Source organism: Octopus bimaculoides, chromosome 1 (assembly GCF_046866305.1).
Source record: "Octopus bimaculoides isolate indiv1 chromosome 1, ASM4686630v1, whole genome shotgun sequence".
Lineage (NCBI taxonomy): Eukaryota > Metazoa > Mollusca > Cephalopoda > Octopoda > Octopodidae > Octopus > Octopus bimaculoides.
In genome coordinates this window covers 201,248,542-201,264,108 of record NC_142928.1, presented here as the reverse complement: position 1 = coordinate 201,264,108, position 15,567 = coordinate 201,248,542, and the positions used below count along the sequence as shown (strand labels likewise).

General features: G+C 43.2%; 1 protein-coding gene across 3 annotated transcripts in view; it reads right to left on the bottom strand.

Moving 5' to 3' along the window:
* LOC106882412 (protein zer-1 homolog) overlaps positions 1 to 15,567 on the bottom strand; it is a 106,116-nt gene that overhangs the window by 62,952 nt on the left and 27,597 nt on the right. The window contains exon 1 of one of the 3 annotated variants that reach the window (XM_052973916.2): positions 912 to 1,218. The exons of the other annotated variants lie outside the window; for them this stretch is intronic. The gene's annotated coding sequence lies outside the window, so the exon portion shown is untranslated. Of the gene's footprint in view, positions 1 to 911; positions 1,219 to 15,567 lie in introns of those variants that run through there. 3 annotated transcript variants of the gene reach the window in all.

The window sequence follows — 15,567 nt, the reverse complement described above, 5'->3', positions numbered from 1 at the left end:
ATCTAATTGTGTTCTGCATAAACAACATGTGGAATGGTTGTGTGGTTCGCCATGTGAAGATCAGTGGAATGTCTTCCTTTATAAGCAAGAGTTGGCACCAAGGAATGGCACCAGGGCAGAGAAATCTCAGCCAATCCATGCCGAAGGAGGCTGAGACAGAAACAAGAACACTTTGCAATCTTCATAAAAAGGAAAACAAAGGAACAAATATGTAGAAGCAAAAATATTTTAAAAATTTTAAAAGCAAAATGGAAATCCTGTTTCTTCTTAGAATATCAATAAATATGGCGGGGAAGGCATGGCTGGCTGGTAGACAGTTTACTTCCCAATCATATTGTTCCAGTTTCAATCCCACTGCATGACGCCTTGGGCAAGTGTCTTCTACTCTTGCCTCGGGCCAAACAGCTTTGTGAGTGGATTTGGTAGATGGAAACTGAAAGCATGTAATGTGTGTGCATGCATGTGCATGTTTGTGTGTGTGTGTGCTTGTATGTGTGTGTGCATGTGTGTGTGTGTGCGTATGTGTGTGCTTGCATGTGTGTGTGCTTGCATGTGTGTGTGCACATGTGTGTGTGTATATGTGTGTGTATGCACATGTTTGTGTGTGTGTGTGTGTGCGTGCAAGCTTGCTTGCATGCGTGTCCCCGCATGAGAACCAGTGCTGATGCGTTTACATCTCCACAACTTAGCAGCTCAGCAAAAGAGACCAACAGAATAAGTTCCAGGTTAAAAAGAAAATAAGCCCTGAGGGGGGCAATTCATTCGACTAAGATTTTTCAAGGCAGTGTGCCCCAGCATGGCCATAGTCTAATGACTGTATCAAGTGGAAAACAAAATGTATGTATGATGCTGTATATACGTTATACATCAATGTATTAATGAAAGTGCTTAGTTATTAATGAAAGTCTTACTTAGCTATGATCAATGCATGTTGAGGAAGAGGAGTCACTCCCAGATGGAACAGTTTAGAATTTAGTATCTTCTGCTGCAAAAGTGTTCTTGCCTCATGGAGATATGAATTCCAATGATATATATATATATATGTATATGTATATATATGTGTGTGTCTATAGATATATAAGTCTAGTTTATGAAATAGATGGCAGTACAAACATTTCAGATGATCTGCCAAACAGCAACCTGTGTCTTTCAACTGTGCAAGAAAATATGGAAACAGAAGAGAAAAGGACTTGTGACCACCACACGTGATTCAACATTATTTGGACACACAGACACACAAAGTAAAGCCAGCATCAACACATGTAGAAACATATGACTGATTAGAAGTGGGGATTAAGAGAAGGAGATTAGCAAATCAGTTAAATATAAAGCACTTAAGACAGTTGCTTATAAGTATATTTAGATTAACAATCAGGATTAGAGCTGAGAATAACGAGTGTGTGTGTGTGTGTGTGTGTGTGAGTGAATGTTAAGGGCCTAGAGTTTATCAAAGTTTCAAAAGTGTAATGCAGCAAACCATCAGCCATCCACTAGTGAAACGGGGGGGGGTAGTCTGCCCCAGGTGGCACTTTTAGGTCTGTTGTAGGCAATGTGTGTTTTCTGTGGGGTCCGGGGGGCAGCAAACAGAAGGACCGCCCCAGGTGGCACACACACTCACTCTAGCTACGCTACTGCAGGCGTCAAGTCACTTCCAGAAACTAATTAATAAATAAACTCATTTACTCGTGTATTAAGTTGCATTTCTTTGGTTTGTTCAACCAAAACCTAAATAATATCTTTTACTTTCTTTTACTTGTTTTAGTCCTTGGACTGTGGCCATGCTGGGGCACTGCCTGGAACAATTTTTGTTAAATGAATCAACCCCCAATCCTTGTGTCTTTAAGTACTTATTTTATGAGTCCCTTTCGCTGAGCAGCTAAGCTACAGGGATGTAAACACACCGACACTGGTTGTCAAGCAGGCAATGAGCTTCTTTCAGTTTCTGTTTACCAAATCCACTCAGAAGGCTCTGGTTGACCTGGTTCCACACACAGTGGGACTGAACCCAGAACCACATGATTGGGAAGCAAACTTTTTACCACACAGCCACAGCTGCACCTATTTTACGCCCACTTTGCCATGCTGGCATGGGTTAGACACATTGTTATTGGTCAGAGATACTGCCCTCCCAGACACCAGGTCACTGGTGGCATCTTGCTCATATCTGCCATCGCTGATGTCTTTTCTACAGCTTTATGCCCTTCCTACTGCCAACCACTGTAAGAGGTATGCGTTATTGTGGCACCACCACTAGAGAGGCTGCACTAACGACTCCTGCCTACCCTATGTTGTTATTGTTAGTTTGGTGTTGTGCACCTTGACAGGTAGAAGAGAGAGAGAGAGAGAGAGAGAGAGAGGTAGTAAAACGAGTAATGTGTGTGTGAGAGAGAGAGAGAGAGAGAATTAACAAGATGAAGTGATGATGGCAAGACAGTTAATGATCTCACTTCAGCTTCACCATTGAAGATTAGCCAGAGCCAGAATCAGTGTCAATTAATCTAGTTGGAACCTTTGTCCCCAGCATATTTTATGGCAATTTCCCTTGCTCACCTGACTCCAATCCTGACCATATGGATTGGCTTCCTAACTCCAATGCTTTCGTTGTACTCTCTAATTCTGGTGAATTACTTAAGATGATGTGGAATCTGCCCTTCTTCTTCTTCTACCAGGATGTTCCTCTATTCTATGCCCATCCTAAACCAGTTGCTGCCTCTACTCAGCACCTATCACTTGTTATTTTCCCCTCCAAACTACAACCTGAACATCTTTTTCTGTCAACACTATTGGTCGGATTGTTGAACAAACAATGGGATACGCAGAATTTCCTAATATCATGTGGCATCAAGCGTTTGTCACTTTCAATTCTTTGACCAGTAAATCTAAAAGCAGCAGGAATTCTGCAGCATCACTCTCTAAATAACTCACAAAAGCCATACTGATAGCACCACTCCTTGAACTTCCCTGCCAAAACCAGTTGTTTATGGCAGTTATCAACTAACACAACTTGGTTTCCATCTCAGAAAACCCCTTTAGTATCATTTAAAGGTACTGGGTGCAATTTAACCACAGACTTCTAATAACCTGCATCCAGAGGACTGAGATCTGCACTTTTTCAATTTGTTGGATTCACATAGGTGTGGAAGCAAAATCTGGAATTGAAGGGCCTTAATGTTTTAACTTAGCAAAGAGCAAAGTCCTAGTATACAGAACTCTACCTGCTTCAGGGAAATGGCCCTTCTTGGTATGTAAGCAAGGTGTAAACAGTTATTCCACACTCAGCGCAAGCTAAGGGGACATAAGGGGTACAGTGAAATCACAAGAACATTCATGGAAAAAGTGGTGTCTGTTACATGGAAGATGCACAGATGCCATAAAAAGTGGGGACACAGGGGAAATACAATTTGTCAAATGCCCTGGGGGCTCCATAGAGGTAGCAGTTAGTAGGTAACCTCATTAGCAGTGGAAGCAGATACTCTGAAAATGCTGTTACTATAAGGTGAAGAAGTTCAGAGAGCCATTGCCTCTGTTGGCAACCAAAAGTTTCTCTCTGAGTGAAAGGCAGATTGTATGATGCATGTACACAAACAACAATGCCACATGGTAGTGAGATGTGGGCCCTGAATGCAGAAGACATGGGAAGCCTAGAGAGGAATGGAGATAGTATGCTCTGTGAGATGTGCAAAGTCAGTGTGCGTGTATGACTAAGTGCAATTGTATTGAGAAAAAAGCTAAGTATAAGAGGAATCAGATGTAGTGTGCAAGAGAGACGACTGTGCAGGTTTGGTCATGTGATGTATATGGAGGAGAAGAGTCACATAAAGAAGTACTAATTGCTTAAAGTAGATGGAACTTGTAGAAGAGGGAGACTCAAGGAAGACATGGGATGAAGTAACGAAGGCTGATCTCAAGAGGCTGAACCTTTCGGACGAGATGACGGATTGATTTACTGTGCTCAAGAAGACTCATCCATCATAGCAAAAATGTTACCCTAAAACCACTTGGTATGCTTGTATGTGTGTGTGTGTGTGTGTGTGGTGGAGATCCTGTTCCCCCTCCTTCTCTCTCACAACCCCATCAAGCATTCCCCCCCTATTCTCATCCCCTACTTATGGTACTACTCAGCTACTGTCATCACCTGAGAGCCAAACTGGCACATACTACACCCCTCCCTTCTGGTTATCCACTTTCCTACCTCCCTTACATCAATTCCATTCCTCAATATCATCCCTTCCCACTCGATCTCTTATCTGCTATCATCCTCAATACACTCCCCCCCACCCTCATATCTATCACCACGCCCCACTTTAGCCGTTTTTGTATCTTTAGATAACCCCCACCACCACTTCTTCACTGCTCCTACACCTTGCCTGGACAAGGACAGCTGCATAAAGTGCCAATCTCTAACTGTGGAGGGAATCTGTCGAGGGGCGTAGACTCAGGGATACAATCTTTGAATGTTGAGCCTCACGGAGAAGATGACAAGGAACCTGGACTACTGTGAACTGCTGTGCTTGAGAAGGTACGTTAAGCTAATTAAAACCATGGCAGGTCAATGCTCCCTCCCCCCCACCCCACCCCGCACCTCTTACACACAATCTATCCTCTGTCAAAACTCCTCCTATAACCCATCTCCCAAACACCCACCACCCCATGATCATCACCCACTGCAGGCCCCTCCCCTATCCCTCATGCCTATCCACACACTCTCCTTGCCCTTGTATATTTACCATACCCACCACCACCACACCAGGCACTCCAATTTCTCTCACCATTAGTTGCTACAGTGATGACGATGACGATGATGATGATGACGATGATGATGATGATGATGATGACAATGATGATGACGATGACAATGATGATGACGATGACAATGATGATGACGATGATGATGATCTCTTCCCCATTTCTAAACATCTCCCCTTAACACACTTGTGGAACAGCCCCCTCTGTACCACTTATACTCCTCCCACTACCACCTGAAGGTAGGGCCCTGAAGCATCTCCAACACCGCCTATTTCTCCCTCTCACTCACTCTCTCTGTCCTTCTCTCCATCTCTCCTTCCTCTTCCTACTGCAAAAGCCAAGTCTCTCCTCAAAAGTAGGACATCTTTCTCTAGTTCTCTCTTCTACTCAAACCCATCAACCAGCACAAAGCCACTTCCCCTGGTTCTCCCCCCCCCCCCCCCGGCCACCAGCTGAGAGGACTTTGCCTCATAAGTAACTTGGCAAAACCCTGAAGTTGCCACATAAAACACTCAGCAGATTCTGTGAAGTGGTTGGCGCTAGGAAGAACATCTAGCCATAGAAACCATGCCAAAGCAGACAATACAACACGGTGCATGCCTCTGGCTTACCAGCTCCTTTCAAACCATCCAACTCATGCCTGCATGGAAAACAAGCACTAAATGATGATGATGATGATGATAGTAAATCTAGAGAGTGTGTGTATGTATGTGTGTGTATATATATATATATATATATATATCATCATTGTCGTCGTCATCGTTTAACATCCACTTTCCATACTGGATAAATGATGATATATATATATATATTTAAGGAATGGAGTAAACGCATGTTATAACTGCATACTTTATTCTGACATATGTTTCTATCCGAATTATTATTTATTAGGATAAAATAAATACATATAATTAAATATATATATATATATATATATATATATATATATATATATATATATAACCCGTGGAAGAGGTAGGCCCAGGAAGACCTGGGCTGAGGTGGTGAGGCAAGACCTTCAAACATTGGGCCTCACCGAGGCGATGACTACTGACCGAGACCTTTGGAAATGTGCTGTGTTTGAGAAGACCCGGCAAGCCAAGTGAGATCGTTGCCAGTGCCCCTGGACTGGCTCTTGTGCGGGTGGCACATAAAAGACACCATTTCGAGTGTGGCCGTTTTCGTGCGGGTGACACGTAAAAGCACCCACTACACTCTCTGAGTGGTTGGCGTTAGGAAGGGCATCCAGCTGTAGAAACTCTGCCAAATTAGATTGGAGCCTGGTGTAGCCATCCGGTTGCACCAGTCCTCAGTCAAATCGTCCAACCCATGCTAGCATGGAAAGCGGACATTAAACAATGATGATGATGATATATATATATATATATAGTACATGTATAGAACATATATAATAAATGTACACGGTATATATAGAAAATGAATAGAGCATATGTAACAAATGTATAAAGTTTGTATACACCCCATGTATAGAGTATAAATAGTAAATGCATTGAGTAATGGTTATTGAAAGTATATATATGTAGTAGATGTGTGTAGAAAGGGGTGAAAGTATATAGTAAATGTATGTAGTGACAGTTATAGTGAATGTATCCAGTAATGAATGTTTGTAGTGAAAGTGGAGTCGCTGAAGTACAAAAATAACATTTGGAGGAAATTCTCAGAGTTGTTATGTCTGTTGATAAAATAAATTTATTTTTCGCCCCCATTGCAAAGAGGCAGCTGTATGAAGCAGGTGTAAAAAAAAACACGATGGGTTGCATCGTAGTGACACAGAGCATTGTAGAGAGATGTGCAGAGGTAGGCTGTGTTGGGTGTGATCCATGCAACCTGCATGAATAGGTATGTGAGAACTCACTGAGATATGGAGAGAAGTAGAAGTAATGGTAGGTGTGAGGAAGAGATGAGCTGCGTGTGTGTGTGTGTGTGACAGATATGTCAGCCAAATATGGTTTATGACGGTTTTGTTGCTGCTGAGAAAATCTTAATCATTGTGAGATGGTTTTAATTATTTTTAGGAGACATTGTAGATGCCACAAACAGAGTTGGCGTTGTGTTCGAGTTGCTTAACTGGATTATTTTTCAAATTAAGTTGCAGGTCTTGGAACAAATTACTGACATAAATCGTACTTTTCTTTTTTCTTTTTTATTTTTTGAAAACCTTTGAATTACATTTTATAACAATATATTTGGATCTATTTCAAAACGGGGGCACCAGTTTTCATTTATGTTTTTTTACAGGAAGAGAAGAAAGAGGAAAAAAAATTAAAAGTATAAAAGATTAAATTATGGAGGAAATAAAAATTCCGAAACCACCTCACCAAGAAAACAAAAGAAAAGAAAAAAAGGAGGGGTGGGGAATTAAGCAGCAGCAGCAGAAGATGATGAGGGGAGTAGTGGGGTGTACATGCCAGAACAAATAGCGTGTTTAATCATGCATTACAAACATGATTACACAGGCTAAGTACAATCTTTATTTTGATAGTGCTCCCTCCATATACAGAAATTTTCTAACTGAACATAAAGAAAACAGAAATGAAAAACTCCTCTCGTCATAATGGATTATTATTTACTCAGCCCATTGGTTATTCACTATGCATATTTCCTGTTTCTTAAACTGTATCTCTAGATATGACTGGCTGCAAGTATATATCATTGAAATGCCTCAGGTATTCTTCTTAACTCCTGCCAGGACAATTTTTCAACTCTTTCTCATATACTCTCTTTAAACACAGCACATCCATAACTGATTTTATCCCAGACAAAACAGAATACATACTTTGAGTGTGACTATTTTAGCTTTTAGGTTTGGCAATTTTGAAAGCATGCAGTTTCTGGAAGCCTTAAACATATTCTAGAATGTGCGATAAATATATATGTGTAATAAATATATATGTGTAATAAATATATATGTGTAATAAATATATATGTGTAATAAATATATATGTGTAATAAATATATATGTGTAATAAATATATATGTGTAATAAATATATATGTGTAATAAATATATATACAGTCAAAACTATTGAAAAGGTTGCAAGACACAACGAAAATTTTAGACAACTAAAAAAGAAATAAGTGAAAATTTTACTGGTGAGTGTTAAATTATAAGGCACAAAAAGAAAATGACTCTCTCCAGACACAACAGTACATGCATATAGATATACATGTATATATATATATATATATATATTGGGTTGGTGCATAATTATTGCGACTTTTTTTCAACAAATTTTATTCAGCAAAAACAATAACAACATTTAACAAAAACATCTTTAAATGATTATTCCGGAGCATATTCACCATCTACTTCAATTACTGCTTCCCATTTGCCTGGCAGACGGTCAGACTGTCACTTAAAGATGTTTTTGTTAAATAAAATTATGCACCAACCCAATATATATATATGACACGTAAAAGCACCCACTACACTCTCTGAGTGGTTGGCGTTAGGAAGGGCATCCAGCTGTAGAAACTCTGCCAAATTAGACTGGAGCCTGGTGTTGCCATCCGGTTTCACCAGTCCTCAGTCAAATCGTCCAACCCATGCTAGCATGGAAAGCGGATGTCAAACGATGATGATGATGATGATGATATCCCTATGATTTGTGTTTTGGAAAAGTAAAAGCAATGCAATACATTTAGAGTGATGACTAATTAATCCTCTTTGGAGTACAGGTCAATCAAGTGCTGAGCTGTAAACCAACACACTTAATAGATCAGACATGGTTTAGCTTTAACCTGAAGGATTAAAGTTATTATGAAATCTGGGAAGTTGAGGGTTTGATTTTAAGTTTCATAGGAATTTACCTTAATCACACAAAGAAAACACTGACTATGCAACAAGCTGCATTGACAACAATCTGTGTGGCAGTGTGAACAGGGCAGAAGGGAAACGTTTGTCCTGGGAGAAAGTCTCTCTAGAGCTGGCGACACAATAAGATGCACCCAGTCCTTGCTGTCAAGTGAAAGGGCATCTGACTAGCCATAAAAACCATCTCATACACAATAGAAATCAGTGGTTTTCTCTCAATCATTAGTGAGAAAACAAATGAGTGCGAAAAAGTTGACCAACCCAGAGAAGCAGATATAAAACAATGAAATATATATATATATATATATATATATACATACATATATTGCATGTATAATGTATGTATGTTTGTATATATTGGAAAGCCGCACCAGCTTCCAGTCTGGTTTGTAATTTGGTTTCTACAGCTGGATGCTCTTCCTAATGCCAACGACTTTATAGAGTGGCACTGGGTGCTTTTCACATGGCACTGCATGAGCACTTCTACGTGGCACCAGCTCAAGTATTTTTTATGTGGGACCAGCACAGGACCCTTCACCAGGGGATGTGGGGGGGCCTTAACGCTTCTGCTGTGGGGTATCAGTCTTCTTGGTATATATACATATACATATACATATATTGTGTGTGTAGAGAGAGATAGAGACAGGCAGACAGACAGAGACAGGCAGACAGACAGAGACAGGCAGACAGACAGAGACAGGCAGACAGACAGAGACAGGCAGACAGACAGAGACAGGCAGACAGACAGAGACAGGCAGACAGACAGAGACAGGCAGACAGACAGAGACAGGCAGACAGACAGAGACAGGCAGACAGACAGAGACAGGCAGACAGACAGAGACAGGCAGACAGACAGAGACAGGCCGAATGAGTGTATAAATGAGTAAGAATGTATTATGAAGTCATTAGAAGAGAAGATGGCCACCAGGTATACTTAGTTGGAGAAGAATCAGAAAGTAAGGGATTAACAGATACTCTGGGATATGAGGATTGTGAGAATGAGAGGAGTAGAGTGTTGCCAGAGAAAGCTGAGATGTCATTGGGATGTGTATTCGGAACGACAGTGGAACATTTTGGCTTAATGTTACAGAAAAGAAAGAATAAAAAGGCATAGATGTGTTATCGAGAGGTTGTTGAATGAGGAAAATAACAAAAGGATCTATCAGATGTGAAGCCAACAGCAGGAATAGCCATCCAAGATGACAGCAGTATTGTAGATAGAGCAATGAAGGGTGTGAAAGAAAGGTGAGGCTACTGCTACACAGGGATGGATGATCAGATGCTCAGAATATCTGGTGAAGTAGGGTACAGAATAGTTAGACAAATAGTCTAAGGAAGTAAGACAAGATAATTCCTTTGTCTGCTTTGACACGGTTTCTATGGCTTGATGCCCTTCCTAGTGCCAATCACTTTGCAGCAAAGACTGGATGTTTTTCTTGGTACTGAAACTAGTAGAGTCACCAAGTAACTTACAAGACAAAGGAAAGGCTCTCTCAAGTGAGTGGGGGCTTTGTGCCAGATGTTAACAGGCCAAAGTTTGATAGAGGGACAGGAACAGGTATCTTGCTGTAGAGCAGGTACACAGCTACCCCACATTATATAAGGTTGGATGAGAGTAGCTAGGAAAAGAGATAAGGATGGCAGTGATGAGATGTTAGAAATATCTTCATGGCACAAGAAGATGTTGAGGATGATTAGCAGATAAAAGAAGGTGTTAAGGATGAGATAAGACATTGTAGCCCAGGAGAGAGGGAGAAATAATTGGTGGCACAGAAAAGGGGTCATCAGTGGAAAACAATGAGAGAAGTGATGCTATTGAGAATGATGGATGGATGTCAAATGAAGTGGTTCCAAGAGGAGGGATAACTGGCAGCACAAAAGGTGGGATGGAATATGTGCAGATTCTGCTCACATAGGAGTACAGTAGGTGAATAGTGCCATAGTCAGAAGAGTGACAAACAGATGGGTTTTAGGAAGCTGAAAGGGAGGAATGACTTGACAAGGACAAGATGGGAGTAGGGGTAGAGGCGAATGTGTACAAATATAAACATAATGCTTTTAGGGAACAGGTTTTCTTGAGCACATCACATTGCCAGTCCTCTGTTCTTTGTCAGTTCATGTTTGCATGGATCAAATGAAATTCACTGAGACAGGTCTTCTACAGTCCAATGCCCGTGCCACCAACCCTCACCTGTTTTCAAATAAAGTGATATTTCCCTTAGCTTGGTCTCTTTTTGCCGAACCACTAGGTTATGGGGACATAAACACACCAAAATCGATTGTCAAGTGATGGTGGGGGAACAAACACAGACACAAATATATATATATAAGCTGTTAGATCAGGTTATGAAAGTTACAGAGAGGGTCATAGCCCAACTAATTAGGGAGCGAATCAATTTAGATGAGATGCAGTTTGGGTTCGTGCCAGGTAAAAGCACTACTGATGCCTTATTTCTAGTGAGACAGTTGCAGGAGAAATACCTAGCTAAGGATAAACCTCTGTACCTGGCTTTCGTTGACATGGAGAAAGCCTTTGATAGGGTCCCCCGATCCCTTATCTGGTGGTCAATGAGGAAACTTGGGATAGAAGAATGGTTAGTGAGAGCTGTGCGAGCCATGTACAGAGATGCTGCCAGTAAGGTGAGGGTTGGAAATGAGTACAGCAATGAATTCCGGGTAGAGGTAGGGGTCCACCAAGGTTCCGTCCTCAGCCCCCTCTTATTTACCATAGTCCTCCAGACAATCACAGAGGAGTTCAAGACAGGTTGCCCCTGGGAGCTCCTCTATGCTGATAACCTTGCCCTAATTGCGGAGTCACTATCAGAACTAGAGGAGAAGTTTAAGGTGTGGAAGCAAGGTCTAGAATTGAAGGGCCTTAGAGTCAACCTAGCTAAAACCAAAATCCTAATAAGTAGGAAGGTAGATAAAACACAAACCCCTTCAGGTAGATGGCCCTGCTCAGTATGTAGAAAAGGAGTAGGTAGTAACTCTATAAGATGTACCCGGTGCAAGCTATGGACACATAAGAGGTGCAGCAACATCAAAGGCAGGTTAACTAGCAAGTTAGTTTTTGTTTGTGGCAGATGTTCAGGTGCAATAAAGACTGCAAACAAACAGGAAACAACTTCTATCTCATTCCAGGGTGAAAAACTAGAGGTAGTCGATAGCTTCCGCTATCTGGGCGACCAAGTTAGTAGTGGGGGTGGGTGCGCTGAAAGTGTAGCTGCTAGAATAAGAATAGCCTGGGCAAAGTTTAGAGAGCTCTTACCCCTGCTGGCGACAAAGGAACTCTCACTCAGAGTAAAAGGCAGACTGTATGACGCATGCGTACGAACAACCATGCTACATGGCAGTGAAACATGGGCTGTAACTGCTGAGGACATACGTAAGCTCGCAAGGAATGAAGCCAGTATGCTCCGTTGGATGTGTAATGTAAATGTGAATACCCGTCAGAGTGTAAGTATCTTGAGAGAAAAGCTGAACATTAGAAGCATCAGTTGTGGCGTGCAAGAGAGACGATTGCGCTGGTATGGACATGTGGTGAGAATGGAGGAGGATAGCTGCGTGAAAAAGTGCCACACCCTAACAGTTGAGGGAACCCGTGGAAGAGGTAGGCCCAGGAAGACCTGGGCTGAGGTGGTGAGGCAAGACCTTCGAACATTGGGCCTCACCGAGGCAATGACTACGAACCGAGACCTTTGGAAATGGGCTGTGCGTGAGAAGACCCGGCAAGCCAAGTAAGATTGTTGCCAGTGCCCCTGGACTGGTTCTTGTGCGGGTGGCACATGAGATGCACCATTTTGAGCGTGGCCGTTGCCAGTACCGCCTGACTGGCTCCTGTAGGATTGTCGAGCGAGATCGTTGCCAGTGCCCCTGGACTGGCTTGTGCGGGTGGCACATAAAAGACACCATTTCGAGCGTGGCCGTTTTCGTGCGGGTGACACGTAAAAGCACCCACTACACTCTCTGAGTGGTTGGCGTTAGGAAGGGCATCCAGCTGTAGAAACTCTGCCAAATCAGACTGGAGCCTGGTGTTGCCATCCGGTTTCACCAGTCCTCAGTCAAATCGTCCAACCCATGCTAGCATGGAAAGCGGACGTTAAACGATGATGATGATGATATATATATATATATATATATATATATATATATATATATATCATCATCATCATCAATTAATGTCTGTTTTCCATATGCTAGCATGGGATGGTGTGACTGAGGTCTGGTGAACCAGATGGCTACACCAGGCTCCAATCTGATCTGGCAGAGTTTCTACAGCTGGATGCCCTTCCTAACGCCAACCACTCCAAGAGTGTAGTGAGTGCTTTTTATGTGCCACCAGCCCAGGACCCAGTAAAGAAGGCCTGGCAACGATCATGTTCGTATGGTTCTTTTTTATGTGCCACCAGCACAGGAGCCAGTAAAGAAGGCCTGGCAACAATCACGTTCGTATGGTTCTTTTTTATGTGCCACCAGCACAGGAGCCAGTAAAGAAGGCCTGGCAACGATCATGTTCGTATGGTTCTTTTTTATGTGCCACCAGCACAGGAGCCAGTAAAGAAGGCCTGGCAACGATCATGTTCGTATGGTTCTTTTTTATGTGCCACCAGCACAGGAGCCAGTAAAGAAGGCCTGGCAACAATCACGTTCGTATGGTTCTTTTTTATGTGCCACCAGCACAGGAGCCAGTAAAGAAGGCCTGGCAACAATCACGTTCGTATGGTTCTTTTTTATGTGCCACCAGCACAGGAGCCAGTAAAGAAGGCCTGGCAACAATCACGTTCGTATGGTTCTTTTTTATGTGCCACCAGCACAGGAGCCAGTAAAGAAGGCCTGGCAACGATCATGTTCGTATGGTTCTTTTTTATGTGCCACCAGCACAGGAGCCAGTAAAGAAGGCCTGGCAACAATCACGTTCGTATGGTGCTTTTTATGTGCCACCAGCACAGGAGCCAGTAAAGAAGGCCTGGCAACAATCACGTTCGTATGGTGCTTTTTATGTGCCACCAGCACAGGAGCCAGTAAAGAAGGCCTGGCAACAATCACGTTCGTATGGTGCTTTTTATGTGCCACCAGCACAGGAGCCAGTAAAGAAGGCCTGGCAACAATCACGTTCGTATGGTGCTTTTTATGTGCTACCAGCACAGGAGCCAGTAAAGAAGGCCTGGCAACAATCACGTTCGTATGGTGCTTTTTATGTGCCACCAGCACAGGAGCCAGTAAAGAAGGCCTGGCAACGATCATGTTCGTATGGTGCTTTTTATGTGCCACCAGCACAGGAGCCAGTAAAGAAGGCCTGGCAACAATCACGTTCGTATGGTGCTTTTTATGTGCCACCAGCACAGGAGCCAGTAAAGAAGGCCTGGCAACGATCATGTTCGTATGGTTCTTTTTTTATGTGCCACCAGCACAGGAGCCAGTAAAGAAGGCCTGGCAACAATCACGTTCGTATGGTGCTTTTTATGTGCCACCAGCACAGGAGCCAGTAAAGAAGGCCTGGCAACAATCACGTTCGTATGGTGCTTTTTATGTGCCACCAGCACAGGAGCCAGTAAAGAAGGCCTGGCAACAATCACGTTCGTATGGTGCTTTTTATGTGCCACCAGCACAGGAGCCAGTAAAGAAGGCCTGGCAACAATCACGTTCGTATGGTGCTTTTTATGTGCCACCAGCACAGGAGCCAGTAAAGAAGGCCTGGCAACGATCATGTTCGTATGGTGCTTTTTATGTGCCACCAGCACAGGAGCCAGTAAAGAAGGCCTGGCAACAATCACGTTCGTATGGTGCTTTTTATGTGCCACCAGCACAGGAGCCAGTAAAGAAGGCCTGGCAACGATCATGTTCGTATGGTTCTTTTTTTATGTGCCACCAGCACAGGAGCCAGTAAAGAAGGCCTGGCAACAATCACGTTCGTATGGTGCTTTTTATGTGCCACCAGCACAGGAGCCAGTAAAGAAGGCCTGGCAACAATCACGTTCGTATGGTGCTTTTTATGTGCCACCAGCACAGGAGCCAGTAAAGAAGGCCTGGCAACAATCACGTTCGTATGGTGCTTTTTATGTGCCACCAGCACAGGAGCCAGTAAAGAAGGCCTGGCAACAATCACGTTCGTATGGTGCTTTTTATGTGCCACCAGCACAGGAGCCAGTAAAGAAGGCCTGGCAACGATCATGTTCGTATGGTGCTTTTTATGTGCCACCAGCACAGGAGCCAGTAAAGAAGGCCTGGCAACAATCACGTTCGTATGGTGCTTTTTATGTGCCACCAGCACAGGAGCCAGTAAAGAAGGCCTGGCAACGATCATGTTCGTATGGTTCTTTTTTTATGTGCCACCAGCACAGGAGCCAGTAAAGAAGGCCTGGCAACAATCACGTTCGTATGGTGCTTTTTATGTGCCACCAGCACAGGAGCCAGTAAAGAAGGCCTGGCAACAATCACGTTCGTATGGTGCTTTTTATGTGCCACCAGCACAGGAGCCAGTAAAGAAGGCCTGGCAACGATCATGTTCGTATGGTTCTTTTTTTATGTGCCACCAGCACAGGAGCCAGTAAAGAAGGCCTGGCAACAATCACGTTCGTATGGTGCTTTTTATGTGCCACCAGCACAGGAGCCAGTAAAGAAGGCCTGGCAACAATCACGTTCGTATGGTGCTTTTTATGTGCCACCAGCACAGGAGCCAGTAAAGAAGGCCTGGCAACGATCATGTTCGTATGGTTCTTTTTTTATGTGCCACCAGCACAGGAGCCAGTAAAGAAGGCCTGGCAACAATCACGTTCGTATGGTGCTTTTTATGTGCCACCAGCACAGGAGCCAGTAAAGAAGGCCTGGCAACGATCACGTTCGTATGGTGCTTTTTATGTGCCACCAGCACAGGAGCCAGTAAAGAAGGCCTGGCAACGATCACGTTCGTATGGTGCTTTTTATGTGCCACCAGCACAGGAGCCAGTAAAGAAGGCCTGGCAACAATCACGTTCGTATGGTGCTTTT